The 26,471-nt window shown below is 46.6% G+C and overlaps 1 long non-coding RNA gene across 1 annotated transcript in view; it reads left to right on the forward strand.

Moving 5' to 3' along the window:
• Nucleotides 1-25,809, forward strand: part of LOC138737565 (uncharacterized) — a 36,787-nt gene extending 10,978 nt beyond the window's left edge. Inside the window, exons 2-3 of the long non-coding RNA XR_011341023.1 lie at nt 23,788-23,940; nt 24,851-25,809. This is a non-coding gene — a long non-coding RNA (uncharacterized lncRNA). The remainder of the gene's footprint in view (nt 1-23,787; nt 23,941-24,850) is intronic.
• Nucleotides 25,810-26,471: the final 662 nt, after the last annotated feature.

The raw sequence follows: 26,471 nt of genomic DNA on the forward strand, positions 1-26,471 counted from the left end.
ACCCAGGTCCTGATCGCTGGTGCTGTAACAGCCTTGTGCTAACCACTATGCCAACCTTGCCATCCCTTTGATAGCCCTTTTCTGGGAAACTATCTACCCTACCTATTCCTGTCATGTTCTCATATCCTTGTGTCAGGTCACTTAACGATCTCTTACACTCCAGCCCACCCAATCTCTCCTCATAACTCAAGTCCTCTATCATCAACAAACATTCTAGTGACGACCTTCTTCACTTCCCAGCACCATCTGACATTCACAAATATATCAAACCATTGAAAGTTTCCTGTCTTGATGGAAAGTCAATAAAAAAGCACATTAAAATGCCTTTAGATAATTGTAAATGTCAAACCAATTAAAATAATTAGTGAAACGCAGAAGTCTGCAGATGCTGTGATTGCAGTAAAACACACACGGAGATACTGGAAGATCTCAGCCGGTCTCGCAGCATCCACAGGAGGTAAAGATATATTACCGACGTTTTTGACCTGGGCCCTTCCTCAAGGAAAGGAGGCAGGCCCCTCCCATTCTTCCCTCTTTCTCTCCTAGTCTTTATGCAGACTCCCACCTGCTTTTTGCTTATACCTTGAAGAAGGGCTCAGGCCCTAAACGTCAGTACTATATCTTTACCTCCTGTGGACGTTGCGAGACCGGCTGAGTTCCTCCAGCATTTCTGTGTCTTTTCTTTACAATAATTATCAAACAGAACTGAACTAATTTGACCCTCTCTTCTCCAGAACTCTACTTGGAAATACATGGGTGGCGAATCCTGCTCTTGGGTTTACCAGGCAGAGAATCTGTTTCCCAGCATAGATGCAATTCAACACAACTCATCTCCACCATCAGACCCAGTTGTACCCACCATTGGTTGCGCTGAATAATGGGTACAGTTTTGTGTAGAATTTAACTTTGAAATCTGGCATATTATGTACTGAGAGTAATTTTGCCACCTCCAGTGCTTTGAAGGATATTCTTCAGCCAGTTTATTGGCGGTATCCAAATCAAATCAGAATATCACCCAGGCCTTAGGACTGGGCTTACTCAAATGCAGAGACGAATGAGCATTTGAACGAAGGAAGGGTTTATGGTCACGTACATAAGAATCTTCGTGGGGGCTGAATGGTTAGTGGAGCGGTGAGTGCAATGCTCTGACAGGGCCAGTGAACTGGGTTCAGAACTGGCGCTATCTGTAAGGAGTTTGTTCGTTCTCCGTGTCTGTGTGGGTTTCCTCCCATGCTCCAAAACCTACCGTGGGTTTGTAGGATAATTGGGTGTAAATTGGGTATCACGGGTCCGTGGACAGAAATGCTGTATGTCTAAATTTAAAATGTAATTTACATTTGTACATTGATAGTGTGACGATGCAGCCTCCTGGGCACATAAAACACACTAACAACATTTTAAGTCATTTTATATGATGCAGAGATATAAAACAGAGCTGCGTGTTTTGTAATTAAGAAATATCTATCAAAGTTTACTAATTTATATGTTTGTGAGTTTTACGTAACCATAAAGTAAACAGAATTGTGTTTCATCCAGTTGTGTTAATGCCTCATAAACCAGATCAGTTTCCCCATGGAAAGCAGCCAGTCAGCATGTACCTGTACTGATGGCTACTTTCATACTTTTCAAGCAGCTAACAAGCTGCTTAATCACCATTTCTTCGGAGCGCGACACAAATAGAACCGTGTAGTGAGGAGGCCAGCTTGCTCAGGCAGCAGCTCATTCACTGTTTTGATTTTGACCTGGGCACCTTTTAACGAGGGCGAAGGCCTTTCCGAATCCCGACGTCGGTCCAAGTCAGCCAATCTAACACCAGGCTGATTGCCTGCAAATCACTGTCCCCCAACGCACATCATTGAGAGTCATAGATCCAACAGGGAAGCAGGCCCTTTGACTCCCTGTCTCCAGGGCCCACCATCAAGCAACCATTTTCACTAATGCTAGCTTGATCTATTTAAATTCACAGACCCCTTTGTTCCCCAACTTGCCCACGCCGATCAAAATGTCCCACCTGTCTTTTGCTCCCATGTATCTGTCCACTTTTTGTTATTTGAACATTGCAATAGTCCCTGCCTCCTCCAGCAGCCCATTCCATGCATCCCCCCCCACCACCCCCCACCCACCCTCAGTGTAAAAACATTCCCTCTCAGGTTCATATTAAATCTCCCCTCCTTCACTTTAACCCATGTACTGGGGTTACTAATTTCCATGCTCTGGCCAAAAGACCCTCTGTGTTCACCTGATCTATTCCTCTCATGAGTTTCTATACTGTTATTGTCTTTCATCCTCCTGCATTTTTATTCTTAATATAATATCTGAAGATCATACAATTCACCTCCACACTTGGGTCAACATTAAGACCACAAGACCAGAAGTATGGCATTTGTCCATAAAGTCCATTCTGCCATTCCGTCAGGAGCTGATCCTTTTACCCACTCAGTCCCTCTCCCCTACCTTCTCCTCATTACCGTTGATACCCTGACAATTCAGCTACCACTCAACCTCTACCTTAAATACAACCAATGACCTGGCCTCCACATCTGCCCATGGTTCACCACTCTCTGGCTGCATCTCGCTTTCAAATGAGCTCCCTTCAAACCTGAAAGTATGCCCTCTTGTCCTTGATTCCCCTATCATGGGAAACAACATTGCCACATCTACTCTGACCAGGCATTTCAACATTCAAAATGCTTCTATGAGATCGCCTCTCAATCTTCCGAATTCCAAGGAGTGCAGTCCAAATGTTCCTCATATCCCAATCCCTTGTAAAGACTCACAGCTGGACCAGGGAGAGCATTCTGGCTGGTTGCATCACTGCCTGGTACGGAGACGCCAACTCTCAGGGCAAGAATAAACTCACAGAGGGATGTTAACTCGGCCTGCGACATCACAGGACTCCATTCCATCGAGGAAGTCGACATGAGGCGGTGTCTTAAAAAAAGCAGCCTCTATCCTCAAAGATCCCAATCACCCTCTTCACTCTGCTACTATCGGGAAAAAGGAGGACGAGTATTCAGCGGCACAAGGACAGCTTCTTCCCCGCTCCCATCAGATTCCCAAATGATCAAAGCCTTACTTTCCGTGCACTGTTTTGTTTTGTTTTATTTATTGTTGTAAGGTGGTTTATTGAATGTGTGCACTGTGATGCTGCCGCAGAATTTCGTGACTTGTCATGACAGTAACTTCTGATTATGATTTTAACTCTTCTCTGAACCCCCCCCCCAATCCCAGCACATCCTCACGTAACCTCCCAGGTTGCATGTATTTGGGACATGGGAGGAAACCAGAGGAGGCCTGCGCGGTCACAGGGTGAGTGCAAACTACATGAGGACAGCAGACCCGAGGTCAGGATTAAACCTAGGGCCTTGATGCAGTGACTCTGCAGCTGGACAACGTGCCCCGCCACAGTGCCCAGAAAACCCAAGGATCCTGCCAGGCACTCAGGGGAAATAACAAGCGAGAGGATTGCCCAGTTGTCCCGAGTGGTTCTTGGAAGCAGAGAACTAGGGCAAGCGTGAAGTGGATATAAACCAACCCAGGTCCCAAGGTTTCATTCAAGTAAGCATCTGAAGCACTTCAGTCTGCAGGCAATGGGTCTCCTGAGATAATTTCAGAAAACTTCATTCCTCATTTCTCAGCTGATGTTTCAGGAAAGAAAAATGAAGGGGAGGGAGGTTTAGGAGAGACATCAAGGGTAAGATATTTTTTACACAGAGAGTTGTGGGTGCCTGGAATGGCTTGGTGGGCATGGCGGCTGAAACATTAGGGGCATTTAGGAGACTCTTCGACAGGCACGTCGATGGAAGAAAAATAGAGAGTTACAAGGTAGGGAGGGTTTAGTGCACTTTTTTAAGGAATATATGGGTTGGCATAACATTGAGGGCTGAAGGGCTTTTACTGTGCAGTAGTATTCTATGTTCTATTCAGTTATGTAGTGGCTCCTGCAATAGTTAAAGTCATGACGTTCTACAGCATAAAGCTAGACCATTCAGTCCACTGTGTCTATGCTGTTCATGCCTATCTATAGTACCCTAGGCCTTCATAATTCCACATCCCTCTATGCTCTACTCATTCAAGTGCCCATCGCAGCCCCTTTTAAACTCCTTCTACTGACCTGAAACTGAAGCTCTCTTATTACCATGGGAGTAAAACACCGAGCATTTGCCCTATCAACGCTCCTTATCATTTTAGAGGTTTCTCTCAGGTCACCCCTCGGCCTCCATGCCTCCAGGGGAAACAAAACCCAATCTTTCTAATGTTGCCCAGATTAGAGACATGGTCTTCCAATCCAGGCAATTTCCCAGGGAATCTCTTCTACAAGCTCTCCAGTGCAACCACATCCTTCCTCCTGTGTGGTGACCAGAATGGCCCGTAATACTCCAAGTGTGGTCTAACTAAAGTTTGATAAAGTTGCAACATAACATCCCAATTTAGATAATCTAAGCCCCATGATGGCCTTATTCACCTCCCCGAATATCTGAATTCAACTTCAAATTTGCATTTATTGTCATGTGCACTGAGGTAGAGTGTAAAGGTTTGTGGTGTGTCCCCTCCAGGAAGTCTATCCATGCCTACATACAGCAGAATACAACAGATTATACAGAGTAGGGGTACAATGAGAGATTAATTCAACTGGAGTAAAGGAAACATTATTTTACTGGGGTGAGGAATCTCAGGAGTCTGATAGTTGTGGGAAAGAATGTTCTTGAAGCTGATTGTGCACGATTTCACACTGTTGACGTGAGGAGGTTGAGGAGAATGGGATGCGTCTTTTAATACTTTGGATGCTTTTTTTCCCCCAAGTCACCAGGAGTTATAGAGGGAGGAAAGTTCATGTGATGGTAAAATGGCGGCGCTCTCGTTGGTGCTGACCTGCAGGGCGGAAGGAGCGGAGATGCACCCAGTCGATTGCTGTCAGCTCTGCACAGGCTTTGAACGGCCCATTAAAGGAGCCGCCGGTGGTTTTATTTGTTGACCGCGGGGTCAGCGCCCAAGATGGCAGTGTCTCCGATTGACAGCAGCCACGAGGGGTTGCTGGCTTCAGCGGAGCGGAGGACTGGAGCAGGGCACCAGAAAATGGGTAGACTGTCCCCCCCCCATCTGAGAAGGAGAAGCAGAGGAGGCGACCCCCCCGGCAGTGGACCAGCGAGGGAGCTCTGCGGCTGAAAGACCAATGCACGTGGTGGGATGCTGGCGACTCAAATCTACGGAGGCTGGCTGTAAAGCTGGCTGAAGGGGTACCAGATACTGGAACTGGGATGTGAGGGGGGTGCCAAAGGCATTGAAGTGGCTCTGAATCTCAGGTTGCCAATGGTTCGGACTGGACTCGGTGCGGCAGCAGAGGCTGCAGGAGCTCTGGAGATGAATCTACGGACACTCGGTGACTCTTGGGGGGACTCTATTTTGCTTCTGTAAGGGGCGCTTCAGGCAATTTCTGCCGATGGTGAATCTGTCTGCCTTACAGCGGGCAAAAGCAATTTTGTAATATGACCCTGTTTTATTACAATGGCAACAAACTGAATCTTGAATCTTGAAGTTGAAAGATTGGTGCATTGAGATGGTTGATACAGGACAGGTCATTCGAGATAACCTCCTTGATCTTGCTGTCATTGAGGAAGATGTAGTTGTCCTGACACAGCCATTTTATCTACCTTCTGTAATCTATCTCATTATTGTTTGAGATCCAGCCTATAATGGTGGTATTACCTGTGAATTCATAGATGGAACTTTCATGGGACTATGCCTTTGAACTCCAAGGTTCCCCTGTTCATCAACATTCCTAAGACCCTACCATTTACTGTGAATGTCCTACCTCAATTTAACTTCCCCAAATTCAAATTTATTGGGATTAAATCTATGTGCCAATGCTCTGCCCAATTTTCCATCAGATCTAGACCCAGCTATAGCTTTAAACAAACTTCCTCACTATCCATGAAACCATCAATTTTCACATAATCTGCAAGATGACTAATCATACTACCTACTTTCGCGTCCTGGAGTTCCCAGCCCCAATCCCTGGGGTCCATCGCAGGTCGCAGACCTTTCATCAGCAAAGCAACCTGTAATGGTATGGATTGTGTGTGCTAATTGGTTCGGGCCGGCATGCCCCCTGATGATACTCTCACCTGGACTCCTCCCCTGGGACCCAGACCATTAAGGTTGGGCCGCCTCTCCCTTCCCTGCACTTCCCTAGCTTGGATGTGGGCCAGCTCAAGTCTTCTGTACAATAAAGCCTATCGTTTCCCTCAGCCTTTGTTATTGTGGTTATTGGGGCATCTGGTAGGGCCCAACACAACCTTCCCCCAGATCCCAAAGTCCTCGAGAAACCTAGCATTTCCATTCTGCTTCTGTGGCAAAGGTCCAGTAAAACGTTGGAGGTGATTGTCCCAACTTTATGTTGATCATTGAGAATAACACATCATTTGCTGACCATGAGATTGGAAGCATTGAACAGTGGATCAATCAGTGCAAGAACAAGACTGGCGGTTGCAAAGGAGGTTGTTGCAATTGAACAGGTTCGACATTCACTATGTTTCCATTAGCTTTGACAGGTCATTAGTTTTCGGAATGTGACATATATCTCTTCTTGATAGTAGACATGATATTTGCTGCTTTCAACTTAGATGAGATAACATTGCTTGACAGGGGCAATTGAAACAAATGAAGGAGGGGAGTAAAAGCTTCTTTTGAAAGAGACTGCGTTTATGTACCATTGGAGTTAGTATTTTTATGTTTCATTTTAAATTCTGATGTCCATGCTTAACTCAAGCTTAATTAGGAATCATGAGATTAGAATGCAGAACTTCAGTTGGTGGGATCGAATGCCATCAACGTTCTGAGCAACCGCAAATTCATAATCCTTGCAAGTAGCTGTGGAATTTGAGTCCAGATCACCACAAGGCAACAATGACGCTGAATTGATAAATGCACAAGAATCCTTTGAGCCTGCCTTACATATTGAGGTGGTGTCCTCTCTCCTTCGCGTTCTGCTGCTCTCTCAGATACTCCACTAGGTTGGTCAGTGTCACATCAACCTTCGGCACTCAGGCAGAAACCTCCAACTCAATGCAGATGCACCTGGGGTCGAGATTGAGTTGGTGCATCGAGGCCCTACGACTTCTTACTTGAGATCAGTTGTTCACTCTTGCAATCAAACTTTTACTTCCAAGGGTGAAATAAATTCTGAAGATGCTTTTGATTGGAGTAAATACTTAAATATCCTAGAGAAACACAGCAGGTCCCACTGCATCCAGAGGAGGTAAAGATATATAACCAACATTTCGGGCTTGCCCTCTTTGTCAACACTGCTTTGTATAATGATTCTGCCCTTTGCACTTATTGCAAACTTTTTGTTTTGCAGTATGTTGAGTGCCACATTGTTTGCAACTGAATGCCTCTCCATCTTTTTGTTGTTTCTTATATCTTGTTTTTTTTCCTTGTGTGTGTGGACATACACAGTGGCTAAGGCTACGCCTTCATTTTCACTGGCTTTTGCACCCTTGGGTGCTGCAGAGCTAATTCACTGGCGTGGCATATCTTTACAGCTCTGCCTCTCGCAACAACCTCTCTCTCACACAATCCTGAACACAATTTGATCGCTGATCATTGAATCATGCAGTGACTTGAAATTGCATGTTTTTGCTTTTCGTTTCAAGTCTATTAAGAAAGTATCTCTCCCTGCAGCTGCGTGTGCAAGCCAAACACATTCCTCTCAAATGTTTCATTTTTTTCAGTGAAAGGAGTTCATTAAACATCTCAATAATCTTGTCGAACTTACTCTGATCTCCTGCCTTGGCATAAGCAAATATATCGAAAACCTCTCATGCTTGAGGTCCAGCCACGGTAAATAGCAGTGCAATCTTCCATGCATCATATTTGCTATTGTCCAATTGCTTGCAGGTACAGCATGGATCTTTGTTTGACCAACCTCCACTCATGGTTAACATTTCCAGTCCAACTTACAGCATCATGAGCCTTCACATTTTCCATTTCTTCTGATATCGACTGATTCTCACTCCTGGTACTTTGTGATTTGTTTTTATTGTAATAAAGAAACTTGGGTTATTTTGAAACAATTACACTTTATTAGCTAAAGAACTCACTCAGGACTGTGTAGAGGAATCCATCTTGAATCCAACCGAAGCTGCAGCAAGCTAGTCTCTGACTCCCTCTGGAGGGAGGATCACTAACATCTATCACTACACTTGGCCACTGATTATTATTTTCCCATTGTGAAGACAAGAAGCCCAGAGCTTCTAAACCCTCGAATTACAGTGAGAGAATCATAAAGTCATAGAGAACAGAAACAGGCTCTTCACTTGAAAATGACCATCGCCTGCCACGTATAATCTGCACTAATCCCATTTTCCAATTCTTGGCTCATGGCTTGCCATCTCTTCATAATTTGACTGCACATCTAAGTACTGTATATAGTTGTGTAATTCTGGTTACTGTGTAATAGTCATCCCCCCCACCTCTGTTTTCTGGCCCAAAAAATCGAGTTTTTATGTATGACCCATGTAAAAGTCGCCCCTCCCCCCTATTTCTGGCCACGACCGCCCATCCTGCTGAGCACCCGACTGCAGATCCTCACACCAGCCACCTGCCCATCCAAACTCTAAATGCCCCAGCTGCCTGCCCGTCTGGATGTCTGTGGCCCTGGCCGCCCGCACGCGCTAACCACTGACGTCCCAGCCACCCGCACATCCGAGCATCTGATGCCCCAACTGCAGACTTACCGTCTGGTCCCAGTCACCTGAGCTCCCGATGCAGCTTCTTTACGAGGTCAAAAGTTTGACCTATGTAAAAGTCGACCTCCGTTTCCCGAAAAAGAGGGGTCCAAAAAAATTCAATGATTACTTGAGAATGCACAGTTCTTGCTTCCCTTGTCCAATGTGCTCCAGGTTTCAACCACTCACTGGGTAAAATCATTCTTCCAACCCTTTATTTTTCATGAAGATAGCTTGCATTTAATCCAGGGGTGTCCAATCTTTTAATTTTTAATTTAGACATACACCACAGTAACAGGCCATTTCGGCCCACGAGTCCGTGCTGCCCAATTAACCTACACCCCTGGTAGGTACTTGGGGGCTGAAATGGCCTGTTACCGTGCTGTATGTCGAAATTAAAAATTAAAAGGTTGGCCACCCCTGCCATAAACAAACACATCCAACACCAACCACGCAGAAAAAAAAAATGGTGACCCCTAGGATGAGAGGGAAAATTTTTCTCCAGATGCAACAAGACCGACCCCAGGATATTTTGATCATGTTGTTACAAATATGTTACATGATTTATATATTTATTCCTTTACTTGGGGCATCTTCAACCTCTTGCTTTAATGTGGTGCTCTTCTCTGAACTTTCAATGGTGGATTGATTCCACTTTGATGTCAGGAATTGTTGAATTGTAGAAAGGAATGGCATAGAAGGAGGCCATTTGGCCCATTATGTCAATGTCTGAACTGTGACCTGAAAGCCCTGTTGCATCATACTATAGTTTCTTGCAGCATTGATATTTTACATAGTACTTACTGAGTCTTTGTCGCTGTCTGGACATGCCCCTTGGCCGACTGTACCTGCAGCCCCTCCCACAGACTCCTGAATATAGGTGACTGTCCCACAGCCCCCTCCCCAGTTCAGGACAGTCGACCAGCATGGATGTGCCTCCATTCTATTGGCAATAAAAGCCAATCAGTCTTTTGGATGCTTCCCAGTTGCCTTTCCCCTGCTCTCTCTCTCTCTCTCTCTCTCTCTCTCTCTCTCTCTCTCTCTCTCTCTCTCTCTCTCTCTCTCTCTCACCCCCTCTTTTCCCCCTGTCTCAGAGCCAAAATCAATTCTCACCTCTCCTCTTATTACATCCTTTTTTTGGTCTGGATTCCACCCCCGCCCAGTCTTCAGGCAAAGTATCTGTACTTCCTCTGGACGCTGTGAGGCTGGCTGAGTTCCTCCATCATTCCTTCGTGTTTTTACTAGGAGGCAGGCGGCGGCCCCGATCCGGGCAGAAAGTAGGAGGCGGCGGCCTCAGTCCGGGCAGGCCCCTCCAGCCTGGGTAAGAAACCTGCATAGGAGAAGGTCACTCCGATATAAAACCTACGACCCAAGGACCTCGCTGCCACATCCCAGCTTGCTTGGCCATGGCACATGAACCATGGGTGTAAAGGGTGGGGCCAGTACTGTGCGCACTGCACTCCATCTAAAAGCTCCTTTGTGCAGGCCCGAGGACAGGTCCACGTCCTCCCCCTCCACGTCCTCCCCCTCCACGTCCTCCCCCTCCACGTCCTCCCCCTCAAAAGATGCTCACAAACTCAAGCTAGCATGCTTGAACATCAGAACCATGCTAGACAAGGCCGACAGACCTGAACGTCGGTCTGCCCTCATTGCACATGAACTCCTCAGACTTGACATCGACCTAGCTGCTCTCAGTGAAGTCCGCCTTGCAGATGTAGGCAGCCTCCAAGAACGCAGCGCGGGCTACATACTCTACCGATCTGGCAAGCCTATGGATGAACGATGCCTATCTGGTGTAGGCTTCATGGTCAAGAACTCCATTGCCTCCAAACTCAAAAACCTCCCGACAGGCCACTCGGACCGGATCATGTCCATGCGACTCCCCCTTCAAAACAAGCGTCGCATCACCCTCATCAGTGCCTATGCTCCAACCCTCCAGGCGGAACCAGCAGAAAAGGACAAGTTCTACACTGACCTGCACAACCTCATTCAACGCACGCCTACAGCCGACAAGGTTGTCATCCTTGGCGACTTCAACGCTCGCATCGGCAAAGACTCAGAACCTGGCCAGGAATCCTGGGCAAGCATGGCGTCGGCAAGTGCAACGACAATGGGCGCCTCCTGTTGGAGCTCTGCGCAGAACAGCGGCTTGTCATTACAAACACCCTTTTTCAGCAGAGGGACAGCCTGAAGACTACCTGGATGCATCCCCGATCCAAACACTGGCACCTCCTGGACTACATCCTGGTGCGAGAAAGTGACAAACGAGATGTGCTCCACACCAGGGTCATGCCTAGCGCAGAATGCCACACTGACCACCGGCTGGTTCGCTACAAGCTCAACCTTCACTTCAAGCCAAAGCCCAGGAACAGTAAAGCCCCCAGAAAGAGGTTCAATGTTGGAAACCTGCAGTCAGACGAAGTGAGAGGAAACTTCCAGGCAAACCTCAAAGCAAAGCTCGAGGATGCAATCCGCCTCACGGACTCGTCCCCTGAAACCCTCTGGGATCAGCTGAAGACTACCATACTGGAATCCACTGAAGAGGTACTGGGCTTCTCCTCCAGGAAAAACAAGGACTGATTCGACGAAAACAGCCATGAAATCCAGAAGCTGCTGGCAAAGAAGCGAGCTGCCCACCAGGCTCATCTTACAAAGCCGTCCTGGCCAGAGAAGAAACAAGCCTTCCGTCGCGCATGCAGCCATCTTCAGCGCAAACTCCGGGAGATCCAAAATGAGTGGTGGACTAGCCTCGCCAAACGAACCCAGCTCAGCGCGGACATTGGCGACTTTAGGGGTTTTTACGAGGCTCTAAAGGCTGTGTACGGCCCCTCACCCCAAGTCCAAAGCCCGCTGCGCAGCTCAGACGGCAAAGTCCTCCTCAGCGACAAGATCTCCATCCTCAACCGATGGTCAGAACACTTCCAATCTCTTTTCAGTACCAACCGCTCAGTCCAAGATTTCGCCCTGCTCCAGCTCCCTCAACAGCCCCTAAGGCTAGAGCTGGATGAGGTCCTCACCCGGTAAGAGACATATAAGGCAATTGAACAACTGAAAAGTGGCAAAGCAGCAGGTATGGATGCAGTCCCCCCAGAGGTTTGGAAGGCTGGCGGCAAAACTCTGCATGAGTTTTTCAAGCTTTGTTGGGACCAAGGAAAACTGCCTCAGGACCTTCGTGATGCCACCATCATCACCCTGTACAAAAACAAAGGCGAGAAATCAGACTGCTCAAACTACAGGGGAATCACGCTGCTCTCCATTGCAGGCAAAATTTTCGCTAGGATTCTCCTAAATAGAATAATACCTAGTGTCGCCGAGAATGTTCTCCCAGAATCACAGTGCGGCTTTCGCGCAAACAGAGGAACTACTGACATGGTCTTTGCCCTCAGACAGCTCCAAGAGAAGTGCAGAGAACAAAACAAAGGACTCTGCATCACCTTTGTTGACCTCACCAAAGCCTTCAACACCGTGAGCAGGAAAGGGCTTTGGCAAATACTAGAGCACCTCAGATGTCCCCCAAAGTTCCTCAACATGGTTATCCAACTGCACGAAAACCAACAAGGTCGGGTCAGATACAGCAATGAGCTCTCTGAACCCTTCTCCATTAACAATGGCGTGAAGCAAGACTGCGTTCTCGCACCAACCCTCTTTTCAATCTTCTTCAGCATGATGCTGAACCAAGCCATGAAAGACCTCAACAATGAAGAAGCTGTTTACATCCGGTACCGCACGGATGGCAGTCTCTTCAATCTGAGGCGCCTGCAAGCTCACACCAAGACACAAGAGCAACTTGTCCGTGAACTACTCTTTGCAGACGATGCCACTTTAGTTGCCCATTCAGTCAGCTCTTCAGCGCTTGACGTCCTGTTTTGCGGAAACTGCCAAAATGTTTGGCCTGGAAGTCAGCCTGAAGAAAACTGAGGTCCTCCATCAGCCAGCTCCCCACCATGACTATCAGCCCCCCCACATCTCCATCGGGCACACAAAACACAAAACGGTCAACCAGTTTACCTATCTCGGCTGCACCATTTCATCAGATGCAAGGATCGACAACGAGATAGACAACAGACTCACCAAGGCAAATAGCGCCTTTGGAAGACTACACAAAAGAGTCTGGAAAAACAACCAACTGAAAAAACTCACAAAGATAAGCGTATACAGAGCCGTTGTCATACCCACACTCCTGTTCGGCTCCGAATCATGGGTCCTCTACCGGCATCACCTACGGCTCCTAGAACGTTTCCACCAGCATTGTCTCCGCTCCATCCTCAACATTCACTGGAGCGACTTCATTCCTAACTTCGAAGTACTCGAGATGGCAGAGGCCAACAGCATCGAATCCATGCTGTTGAAGATCCAACTGCGCTGGGTAGGTCACGTCTCCAGAATGGAGGACCATCGCCTTCCCAAGATCATGTTATATGGCGAGCTCTCCACTGGCCATCGTGTCAGAGGTGCACCAAAGAAGAGGTACAAGGACTGCCTAAAGAAATCTCTTGGTGCCTGCCACATTGACCACCGCCAGTGGGCTGATATCGCCTCAAACCGTGCATCTTGGCGCCTCACAGTTTGGCGGGCAGCAACCTCCTTTGAAGAAGACCGCAGAGCCCACCTCACTGACAAAAGACAAAGGAGGAAAAACCCAACACCCAACCCCAACCAACAAATTTTCCCCTGCAACCGCTGCAACCATGTCTGCCTGTCCCGCATCGGACTTGTCAGCCACAAACGAACCTGCAGCTGACGTGGACATTTACCCCCTCCATAAATCTTCGTCCACGAAGCCAAGCAAAGAAAGAAAAGGTCTGCAATCTTCTGTACTTCACTTTGCATGAAAACAAGAGAGAGTGTCCTTTAACCATTGGGTATTGTTAGTTTAGTGGCTCGTAAAGGATTGCAATTCCTTCAGATTTCTGACTACCATCTCCATGGAAGTTGCATGTGTGGCTTTTAATGGCACATAGCTCAGATTGGCTCCTCTCAACTCTCACACAACTTGATTTTTAAAAAAAAATTATTTTTCCAACATTTCCTGCCAGTTCCTATCTGCATCAGAAATGTCAATTATCTTTGTTATCGATTGCGTTTCGAGGTGGGCTCCAAATTTTCATAGGGGCCCTTGGTTAACTCTAGTGTCAAGAATCTCAATAGGCTCTTTCATGCCAGGCCTCCACCTAGAGGCCTTTTCACGGAGGAGCCCTAAAACACTGCTCCTGCACCACGTACATGTACTGCCCTCCAGAACTGATGGAGGCGGGGCGACTGGTGCTGTAGCTCCACCCCTCATCAATATGCAGTAGAGCAATGGCCGTCTTCTCTACCCATAATCCCGCACGCAGCTGGAACCGATCTGTGCTTCCCAGTACAGTCCCTGCTGCTCCTGCTGGCCTCCCCTGTCCTGACGGCTACTGCCGGTCGCCCCTGCCTTGAGGGGATCATGAAGGGAGAGGGGTGAGTGGGAGGGAGAGAGTGGGGAGATAGGTCGAGGTCTATATGTTCATGTGAGGCACAGTGCTCCACCGATTACTCTTCCCCAAGAGGGATTGCAGTCGGCCCCTTGGAGCCGGTCACAGCACATTCATGGAGGTAAATCTCCTGACATAAAGATGGAGAATCTCTGCCTTTAAAGTCGGGCTTTTTTGTTGCATGAAAGGGCCTAATAAGACATTAATAAGGATGTGTAGTCTGATCTACCTGAGCACAAGACAAAGCAACATATTTGCTTCCACCATACATGGGTCATACTGTTAGCACTTGACCTGCCCTCTTCTAACCCTCCTTCTACTTTTCTCCCCTCCCCCCTGGATCCTTAAAGTCTTTCAATACACATTCTCTGTGGCCCTGGTCCCATCTCTCTGCTCCCAATCTGATGCACTGCCTGTCCTTACTCCACCCCATCACTTCTCACAGAACAGTACAGCAGAGCACAGACCCTTCATCCCACAATGCTGTGCCTCCCTTTAGACCCTGCCTCCCCCTTAAATTTCGCCTCCACCACTGACCCAGGTCATGCATCCCACTCTCTGGGTTAAAAAAAAATATCCCCCTTGAACGTCCCACCCACGCCCTTCATCCGCTTCCTCTCCCACACTTTTCCTTCCAATACCCCTTCCTCCTTACTCTACTCTCTCCTCCCCTTCCCCCACCATTATCCCACTGATCCTTTTCCGATCCTCTCTGTGCGTTCCTTCTGTCTTCCGAACAGTGAAGTTCTTTGAAGTATTAGTATTCTGTTATTGTTGTTTAATACGATTAAAACCACAATTAACTCGCGATTAAATTTTTTTTAAAATCGCATGATCAATTGCGATTAAGTTTTTAATCACTCAGCAGCTCTAATTACAATGTTGTAATGTAAAAGATGTTGATGTTATGTTACATTATGTTGTAATGTCATAATGTTAATAATGAACATAACAATTGATGAAACCTATTTTTTTTCTGCAGATTTCTGTTAATAAAGTGATTGTTCCACACATTCTCATGCCTTTCCGGACATGATTTTGGATTTAAAAAAAATTGACAATGCGATTTCAGCCATTGAGACCCTTGCCGCCCGATTGCACTCAATTAACCAACGACCCTGTACGTTTTGGAGGGTTGGAGGCACCTGGGGGAAACCCACACAGATCACGGGGAGAACATACCAGCTGCTTACAGACAGCACCGGGTTCGATCCCAGGTCTGTCAATTCACAACTGAAAGTTTGGAGGGTTGGAAATTCTTCTTGAGGATTCAAACAGACTCATAAATGGCTTAAACCATAAGACATAGGAGCAGAAATAGCATATTCAGCCCACTGAGTCATTTAATCATGAGCTGATCCATTCTCCCCACTCACCCCCACTGCCTGGCCTTCTCCCCATAACCTTTGATGCCCCTGGCTAATCAAGAACCTATCAATCTCTGTCATAAATGACTTGGCCTCCACAAAAACCTGTGGCAACAAATTCCACCACCTTGTGGGTCAAGACCTTCTAACTCCTGGGTGTCAATACCTCTGAGGAGTTTGAAGAGACTTGGAACGTCACCGAAGACTTCAACAGGTGTACTGTGAGGAACATTCTGTTCGATTGCGTGACTGTCTAATATGGAGGAGCCAACACTCAGGACAGAGGAAACAAAACTCCAGGGGGATGTTAACTCAGCCTGCGACATCATGGGCACCAGTCTTCACTTCACCGAGGACATCGACAAGAGGCGGTGTTCTCAATTGCTCCCACCACCCAGGCCATGCCTTCTTCACTCTGCCGCCATTGGGAAGGAAGACGAGCACTCAGTGGCACAAGGTCGGCTTCACCCTCTCCGCCATCTGATTCCTGAATGAACAATGAACCAAAGACACTGTCTCACTTTGTCTTTTTCTTGCACCATTTTATTTCTTTTGTAACGTGGTTTATAGAAATGCTTGCACTGTGGTTTTGCCACAAAATAACAAATTTCATGACAATAAATTTTAATTCTGATTCCTCTGGCTGAAGAAATTCCTATGCATCTCCAATCTAAGCGGACACCCTTAAATCCTAAAGTTGGCCTGACTCTCCTATCATGGGAAACAATGTTTCCACATCTATGCTTACTAACATTTGTAATGTTTCAATGAGACCCCCCCCCCACCACTCATTTTGGCATGCAGGTGTACGGATGGTACATCAGCGAAAGAAAAGGAATCAGTGGCATTGTGATTCCAACTGCTCAACTGCTGGCAACCAAAGGCATATGGCGCAGGTTATAGCCGAAAAGGGGTTATGGTCAGGTCCCTCATCGGAGTGCTACTGGTACCACGTCACCCAGTACTACCTGTCGCGTGGTTGGGTGGTCGGTGACTAAAGCGGCTCTTCCATCAGGCTTGCCTGGAGTGGAGGGTGGCTCAACACCCTGCAACATGTAAAACAAGACCTGTCAAAGGGCAGGCTAATCCCCTCATAGGGTCAGCGACCATCAAGCAAATACATGCTGTGAAGTGCGGAAAGGGCATCCCTTGCACTGAAGCTTGGTCTGGCCATTCACTGCAACATTAAGAAAAGTTTGGACAAGTACATGGATGGGAGGAGTATGGGTGCAAGTCAATGGTACTGGGCAGAACAATAGGTCAGCACAGACTAGATGGGCCGAAGTGCCTGTTTCTGTGCTATCGTATTCTATTGTCTGATGGCGTGCAGATGAGCAGACATACCTGAGGGGGGGGGGGTCATTGATGGGAAGATGGCGAGAATACTTGGTGCAGACCCAGAGGGAAGATTGCTTCCATGGCACGTAGCCAAGCCAGTTACTGACAATTACCAGTGAACCAGATACATGTTTCAACAGTCCAGTCATTTTGTGCTCAACATTACTGTGTTGTATTTTTTAAAAGGATCAGCTTTATTTCATAACTTGAATTTAAATTCTCCAGCTGTCGTGCTGGGATTCGACTTCATACTTCTGGATCAATGGTCCAGAACTTTAGTTACTAGCCCAGTAACAACCACTGCGTCACCATGCCCATAATGTGATGTGTGATTAATTTCTACCCATGTGACATGGGGTTATGCATAAAATATGTGTTCCTGCCTCATTACCGCAAATGCTGCATCTACTCAATTCTGGGGAAGCAAGAGGCCTGTCGATGTCGGGGAACAGTGCTCAAGGAACGCAGCAGGTCACCCAGCATCTGTGGGGAGCAATAGCAGATGCCGTTTCAAGGCTGAGCTCTTTTGCAGGTTGCAGTGAACTGGAATTCACTGTCTATGTATAGTTTAGACGGCTGACCCCTCCTCTTGGCTCTGCCCACGTCGGTGCCGATATAAGCCCTGTTATCCCGCCTTACCTCAGATTAACTATTGTAAATCCTGGCAGATAAAAGTGTGTTTGTCTCCGAGTACTAATGATCATGTTACACAGGTATTGACCCAATGCTAACCCTGCTGCCTATCTCACCAGTATACATCCTCGTGATATCTTCTGGCTGGAGATGATTGATAATTCCCATCTTGAATACGTTTTACAGGAACACAATTTGGCTGCATCACTGTATGGGACGGTAGCTGCAAAGCCTCGGACTGGAAGTCAACACAGGGGGCCATCAAAATGCTTGAGAAGATCACTGGTGTCTCTCGCTCCTCTATTCATCTGGAGTTTTACTTAAATCAAAGAATTATTGAGGATCCTTTCCATCCATGACGCAAGATTTTTGATCCAAAACAAAATGTTTGTCCTTCCTAGTTGAAGATGACCATGGCTTCAAAGTCCAATGGGTCTGGAGGTGACTGGTGAGGCCAATCCAGGCCCTGAAGGCTCGTCCACATGTGGTGCTGTCGCGGCAGTGGATGTTGCTCAGGTCTTGCGCACAGCACACTTTCATTACGCCCCGGTGATGCCCCTGACTTCAGCTGCACAGGCTCCTGTGGTGATCTTGCTGTGCCAAGCCGGACGGTCGGGGGCAAGCGTCTCCCACATGTTGATGTCGACACCCAGGCCTTTGAGGGACGTTTTGAGCCAGTCTTTGTAACATTTCTTCTGTTCCCTCCCCCGACTGAGCACTTGCCTTGACACAGTTCTCCGTACAGCACCTGCTTAAGCAATCGGCCGTCTGCCATTCTGACCACAGGTCCAGCCCACCTGGCTTGGGCTTTCAGCAGGAGGGTGTAGATGCTGCAGAGCCCAGCACATTCCAGGATCTCCGTGTCGGGGACATTGTCCTGCCATCTGATGTGGAGGAGTCTGGGGAAAGTGGTTGAACCATTTGATGTGTCTGCTGTAGACAGTCCAGGTCTCGCTGGCATAAAGGAGGGTGGTAAGGACCACTGCACAGTAGACCTTCAGCTTGATGGTAAGGCTGAGTCCTCTCCATTCCCAGACATTCTCACGGAGTCTCCCAAAGGCGACGCTGGCTTTAGCAATCCTGTTGTTGACCTCAGCATCTATGTTCACTGCGCGAGAGAGTACGCTACCCAGATTGGCAAAGTTTTCAACTGCCTGGAGGTTCTGGCCCTTCACCGTGATGCGTGGCTTCTGGTATGGCTTTCCCGAGGCAGGCTGGTACATAACTTCGGTCTTTTTTGTGCTGATAGGAGCGACGTACAGGAGCATCAAATTAGGACCACCAGGTAGGAAAGATCTCCCCACAGGCTGTGAGATGGATGTACAGTGTCCTGTAATAATTCCAAAATATTTATACATGTGGTATATATTTTAAAAGTTATCTGTATGTATACATGTGATTGTTATGTGCTCTGTTTTGTGTCTGTATGTCTGTGCTCCTTGGTACGGAGAAACATTTTTTTGGTCTGGTTGTGTTGGTACAATGCAAATACACGATAATAAACTTGAACCTGATCTCTTTTAAAGAGGAGGGCCCACTGCCTTCAACTGCTGCTGAGTTGATAAAGACGATTGGAAATCTCAGTGGAACTGAACAGTGCAGGAAACTTCAATGTTCAGCCCATCCACGAACAGGGGAGGAAGCACAGAAAAGAGAGCAGGCCACATCCTCCAAGGATCCAAGACACCAGGGGACTGTCTAAGGGGAAGGCGAGAAGTTCTGTGAATTGGACTCAATGGGATGAGTTTTGGAGATGTGAAAAAACATGCATGTCTCCTGGGATAAAGTTCCTGAGACGGATCGCAACCTGTGATAAATTTGGGAGGTCCAATAAAGGGATGTAGTGGGACGCCAATCTCTCTACTTTCTCAGGAGTATTGGCAGGTCGTAAAATTCTCTATCAAACCTCTAAAGGGTGAACTATAATCAACTGGATTCCTTGGAGATTCCTCAAAGGGATGCAGGAGACCACCTAAGTCCACAGTGAAGTTCAATTCCAAAGGCATTCCACTTCAATGTCCCAGGGCAGCCTTTGGTCCATTGATGGAAAGGGTGCTTGAAGATTAAGTCTGAGGGCTTGGCTTGAAACTTATGGTCTACACCTGCTCCTTGTTCCCCTGGACTACCTGTGTCAGGACTGGAGAAGTTTCATCAAATACTGTCTCTGCAAATCCCTTGAAATTTAGTACAAGAGAAGGTAAAGCAACTTTAACTGCCCTTTCCCAAACCACTGCCTGTGCTTTGGAGGCCTCGCTACTTTTTTTTATTTAACAATTTACAGTATGGAAACAGGCCATATCAGCCCTTCTAGTCTGCACTGATTTATGTGAAACTCAACTAGTTCCACCTACCCACTCCCTTACCCATAACCCTCCAACCCCCTCACATCCATGTAATCATCTAACCTCCTCTTAAATGACAGAATTGACACGGTCGCAATTACCTCTTGCAGTAGACCATTCCACTCAGCCACCACTATCTGAGTGAAGAAGCATCCACTTATATTATTCCTAAAGTTTTGCCCCTTAACCCTTAACTTACAACCCCTTGTACCAATCTCTTCTTCCCTCAAGGGAAAGAGCCTATTCACATTTACTCTATCTATTCCCCTCATAATTTTATATACCTCTATGAAATCCCCCCTCAACCTTGTACATTCCAATGAATAAAGACCCAGTCTACTCAATCTTTCTCCATATTCTAGATACTGCAATCCAGGCAACATTTTTGTAAATCTTCTCTGCACCCTCTCAACCTTATTTATATCCTTCCTTTAATTTGGAGACCAGAACTGCACACAATACTCCAAACTTGGCCTTACCAAAGCTTTAAACAGTCTCAACATCACCTCCCAGCTCTTATATTCTAATCTATGCTATGATTTATAAAGGCCAGCGTACCAAAAGCCTTCTTTACCACCCTATCTACATGGGAACACTGAACCGTTATTCCAAGATCTCTCTGTTCCTCTGCATTCCTCAATGCCCTCCCCTTCACTGCATACATCCTATTTTGGTTATTCCTTCCAAAATGAAGCACCTGACACTTATCTAAATTAAACTCCTTCTTTCAGCTCTATTGGGTAGGCTGTGTCATTTGCATTTTCCGACTCCTGAAACCTTTAAATCTGGGTAGGATGTCGGTTCGACCGCACCTGGAGTCCTCAGTCCAATTCTGTTCACCCAGCAATTGAAGTCGGAATGGATTCAGAGGAGATTCGCCAGGAGGGCTCAAGTTATGGGAAGAGGTTGGACAGGCAGGGTGTTTATTTCCGAGAGCATAGGAAGCTGAGGGAGGTTTATAAGATCATGAAGGGAATGGATAATATTAAAGGTTACAGTCATTTTCCAAGGGCAGTGGATTCTAATATGGGGGTGTGGGGTGGGGGGTGAGGGAGATGTATGAGACGGGCAACATTTTCATTCAGAAGCCGGTCTCTATGGATAATGAGGTGCCAGAGGAAACTACACAAATGCATACAATTTTGATGCTCAGAACATATTTTGGACAGATATATGAATAACTCGGGGTCGGTGTTGTGTAATTACTCAGCAAAAGGAGGTGTAAGGTGCTCCTTCCATCCGATAGCCTTCAGGTCTCCCTTAGGTAAGGTGTAGTACCCATTTATCCTCCCAATCAGGGTCATGTGAAGCCATGGTTTCGTCAAGCAGATTCTACAAATTGGAATTTATGGTTGTAAAACTAAAAACGCTGGGCAGATAAATCTGCAGATCAATGGCCAGGATTACCTGTCCAGTATGAAGAAGGCAATGGGAAACCACTTCAGTGTTTTTCCCTGTATAATCGTGAAGTCAACATCGACTATGGTCTCAGCTCAAAGATGGAGGCTTGACTAAAGGAGGCAATGACTACAATTCGGAGGGTCAGAGATCCTGTCAGATGGAGAGACATGATTGCCCATGCTGAATGGGCAAGGCACCTGAATGATGATGATATGAATAAGAAAAGACTGAGAAGGATCTGGACTGAATGCAGACAAATGGGACTAGCCCAGAATGTCCATCTTGGTCAGCATGGGCAAGTGGGGCTGAATGGCCTGTTCTATGCTGTCTGACTCTACAACTCCATAACTGATATTCCATTCCCAGCTCCGCTGTGGAAAGGGATACACAAGTGGGCTGAGGGAAATATCAAAGGACATCCTTAAAACCTCTCTCAAAAAAAAAGAAAGATTCCAGTTTGATCTTGGATATCCCTCATCCAGGGCTTCTCAAAGTGGAGAAGGAGCATTTGAGATGGTGTTGAGAATGTTAAAACAATGCATTGAAAGCTCGCAGAGGACCTGCTTCCACTCGAACCACCCTCCCTCCTCAACAGCCATCTCTATCAAAGTGGATACCTTGGAACAGAGGGCCTGTCCAAGTGGAAGGTGAGAAATTCTGAACATTGTATTCAATGGGATGAATTTCTGAGGCATATAACAACGTACTGTGTGAGATGCTTGACTCCATCACCTGGGATAACGTTCCTGAGACAGGCGTCAACAACCTATGTGATGAATTTGGGAGGTCCAATAAGGAGAGGTAGAAGGTGCACCAATCCCTTTACAGGTGCTCCTCAACTTACGGTGGGGTTCTGTTCCGGCAAACCCATTGTAAGTCGAAAATCGTGAGCCAACAAAGAATACAGGTATAACACTGACAGCGCTATATCTGTCCCCACCCTGATCCCACTGCCCTGCTCTCTCCCCACAGACCTTTATCATTCCCAACACTGAATCTACTGCCCCATTCTCCCCCGACTGCCTTGTATCAGTCCCCACACTGATTCCGCTGCCCTTCTCTGTCCCGACAGTGCTGTGTCAGTCCCCACACTGATCCCGCTGCCCAGCTCTTTTCTGACAGTGCTGTTTCAGTCCCTGCAAGCTTCCCAGCTGAACTAAAAAAAGTGATTGATCAAGGAGGCTACAAAGAATTCACCTTAGAGGAATTATCGTTTATTGGAAAAATCAACGCATTTGCGATGACCTTATTTTAACTATAATTTTGAAAAATCGTAAGCTGAACCATCGTAAATAGGGGAGCACCTGCACTTTTCAAGGGGTCTGAGGAGATTTGGCAAGCCATCAAATACTCTATCAAACTTCTGAAAGTGCACTATGGAAAGTTTAATAACATCTCAGCTTTGTTTGGCAATTCAAGAGCCCAGGAACACAGAAGGCTTCAGAAGGTTACAGCGCCAGCAATCAGGACCGGGGTTCGAATCCTGTGCTGCCTATAAGGAGCTTGTACTGAGCTTGTACTTGCCTGAATCTGCGTGGCTTTCCCCCGGGGGCTCCAGTTTCCTCCCACTGTTCAAAACATATCGGGGGGTGTAGGTTAATTGGTTGTAATTTGGTGGCACGAGTTCATGGGCTGGTTCCGTGCTATGTGTCTAAATTCTTTTTAAAAATTAAAAATGCTTGAAGACCATCACCTCTGGTTCAAGAACAGTCTCAAATGGATAGCAAAAAGTAGAGATGTTGGTGTGCCTTCTTCATGGTTACTCGATTTGCTGGCTCTGGGATAGTTCCCCTGAAATGTGTGTCTGACTCTTTTCACCTCCATCCCAGCAATGTGGACAGTCGCTACTTCCTAAAGTCAATAATAACCTCCTTGGTCTTGATGACACTGGGAGCAAGATTGTTGTTCTGCCACCACCCAACCAGGTTCTCGATCTCCATCCGATATACTGACCCATTATTTCCAGTTATTCAGGCAATAATGGTGCTGTCGTCAGTGAACTCGGTGCTGAACTTGGCTAACTAGTCATGAATGGACAGGGATCAGAGCAGGGGACTAAACACACAGTCTCTGTGGAGATGGTCAGTGGGGAGGAGATCATTTCGCCAATTAGCACGGACTGAGATCTGCCAATGAGGAAGTCGAGGATCCAGATTCAGAGTCCTAGACCCCTTCGTTTGAGCAGGTAGGATCATGATCTTGTTGAAAGGCAGAATAGCCTTGAGAGTCCATATGGCTTAGTGTAGCAGTTGGGGTGAAGCTATAACAGCAGCGGCAACTGGAGTTCGAACCCAGTGCCACCTGCTCTCCCTGGGCCTGCGCAGGATTTCCCAGGGTGCTCTGGTTTCCTCCCACCTTCCAGAAATGCAGGTTAATTCGGTTGTAATTGGGCAGCATGAGTTTAAATGGCTGGAATCGGCTTCTACCGTGTGGTAACTAAAATTAAAATGATAACTTACTCCATTAAAAAAAAACACTCATATTTCTGCTCTGTGATATTTTTGCGGCAAATTAGTTACTGAAGGAACAGAATAACTCAGCAATGGCCACCAACATTGCAATAACGCACCAATCCGCAACAGATCTTTGACGGGCTAAGCAAGAACCTTACCAACACCTAATCAAGAGATTGCAACTGAAGATGGACATTAGACTGGCCAAAAGCAAGGTGAGAGATTTCAAAAGCTTTAACATGTATCAGCCATATATTAACTTTGTAAGCAGGTGCATAGAAATCTCATTAAGATCACAAGTCAAAGGAACATAAGCAGGCCACTAGGCCCATTTTGTCTGTTCCATAAATCTACACTAAGCTACTCTACACTAGTTCCAATTTCCAGCCTTTCCCCCATATCCCTTGAAGCCCTCACTAATGAGATACTTGTCTATTTCTTGTTTAAATACTCCCAGTGATCTGGGTTCCATTGCTGTATGCGGCACCAAGTTCCACAGATCCATGACCCTCTGGCTAAAGAAGTTCTTCCTGATCTCTGTTTGATATGGATAACCTCTAATTTTCAGGCCATGACCCCTTGTCCTCAATTCACCCACCAAGGGAAACATCTTACCCGCATCCACCTTTCAAAATACGAAAAAACCTCTATGTGATCTCCTCTCATTCTCCGATACTCCAATGAATAAAACCAAAGAGCTGCCAAATGCTCCTCGTACATTAGCCCTTGCATTCCGGCAATCACCCTTGTAAATTTCCTCTGCACCCTCTCCAACAACATCTCATCCTTTCTAAGATAGGGGGCCCAAAACTGCACACAGCGAGGTCTCACCAATGCCCCGTAGAGCCTCATGAACACCTCTTTACTCTTGTACACTATTCCTCTTGAAATGAATGCGAACGTAGCATTCGCTTTCCTCATTAACAATTTCACATGCTCATTAACTTTTAGGTTTCCCTGCATGAAGACGCCCAGGTCCCTTTGCACATCCGAGGTCTGAATTTTCACCCCATCCAAATAGTATTCTGCCTGTTTGTTTCCACTGCCAAAATGTACAACTGTTTTCTTGAATGTACATATCCCATATGTCAAGTTTTGGCTATATCTGGTCTCTTCATTCTCCAGACTTCCTTCAACAATAAGAGCTGTGGTCTGCTGGCATCCTGTGATCTAAGGACGCACACAGGCTTGTGGGGTGTTGGTGACTGAGAGCCAGGATTCCAGAGGGTGCTGAGGGCATGAAGGGCTCCAGAACAGCCTCGAGCGCTAAAGGCTTCATGACTGTATCGAAAGCTTGGATCCGGAGCTGGATTCTCCATGGTCTCTGCGGCTGAGGGAATGCCAAGGGCAAATCCAAGGACACTCAATAGACGCTTTCAAATTGCAGCACCCCGGGTAGCTCTCCTGGGACTAGGGTGAGATTACTGGGCCATGTGCACCTCCTGCCTAACCCACCTGTTGAATGGCCAACCCGGCGATTTAAAGGGGAATCCCGCCCCTGCGGTGACGTGGTGAGTGACACATCCTGCAGCCACTGGGAATCCCCTGTTCCCTGTGTCCTTTCTGCTGAAAGTTCCAGAGTGACCGGGTGAGCCATTCCCCTTTCTAATCGGTGGAGGAAGATGCCCGGGTAAGATTTACTGGGTTCCCTGACCACCTCCAAGGTAGGTCTGAGACCCGGGTGGATTTTGACTGGGCTTGGCCAGTTCAGCCCTTTCCGGTACCTGGGTCTTCAATCTAGTAAATTGCCCAGTTAACCCTATTTGACAAGGCAATTTGAAAGGGGCTAAGTGATTCTGAAGGGAGTCTCCTTTGCTTCCCTTTCTCCTATTGTTAGGAGAACCAGACAATGCTCCTGGTTGCTTTACGTCAGACAAAAGTTGAAGTATATCATGTATATTCCATTCTAATGTTTAATTACATGACAATGAAAGGAATCTTGAACCTTGATCTTGAACCTATCTGGCCCTTGTAAACACCAAAAACTGTCTACATGGTAAAATGACATCTTGTTACAAAGTGCTTGTCTGACTACAGTGTTGGAATCTCGGAGCAGATGGACCGTGTACTTCTGTGTATGACAATGAACTCATCGTTATCCTTATTAGTTACATCTCAGCTACATGTCGCTCACTGAATTTTTAGTCAATCGAGAAATATAACATAAATAGAAGCAGGAGTTGGCCATTCAGTAAGATCATGGGTGATCTGATCATTGATTCAACGCTACCTACCTGCCTTTTCCCCTTATCCCTTAATTCCTTTTGGTTATGTAAAAATAAATCTAACTGAACCTTAAAAATTGGACCCTATACTTTCATCAGAATTCTTTTGAAAATCAAAGCAATGATCTGCACAATTAAGTGGTTAAAACGTCAGATCCATTTAATGCAGAGAGCAGACAGTATTTTATGCACCATCTTTGCAGATGTATAGGGTTTGGCATCGACTTAAGAGAACCATTTGAAGTTATATTTTTTTAAAAAACCCTATTTTCTGGGTTTTGTTCATTTTTTATTGGGCCAATGCAACTTTAGTTCCATTTAGTTTTCACTTCTCCCCAATTATATAATTGGCTCAATAAGAGAGAGAGAGAGATGAGGAGGAAGGGGTAATGAACCCAGAGAAAGTTTTAAAGGTAACCCATTATCAGTGTTTTTAATGTGCCAGGCACAGAGAAAAGAATGTCTATGTAAAATTCCATCTGATTGGTGGGTTTCTAAATCTTAATGGTTGTCAACTCTAA

Source organism: Narcine bancroftii, chromosome 6, assembly GCF_036971445.1.
Source record: "Narcine bancroftii isolate sNarBan1 chromosome 6, sNarBan1.hap1, whole genome shotgun sequence".
In the NCBI taxonomy this organism is placed as follows: Eukaryota; Metazoa; Chordata; class Chondrichthyes; order Torpediniformes; family Narcinidae; genus Narcine; species Narcine bancroftii.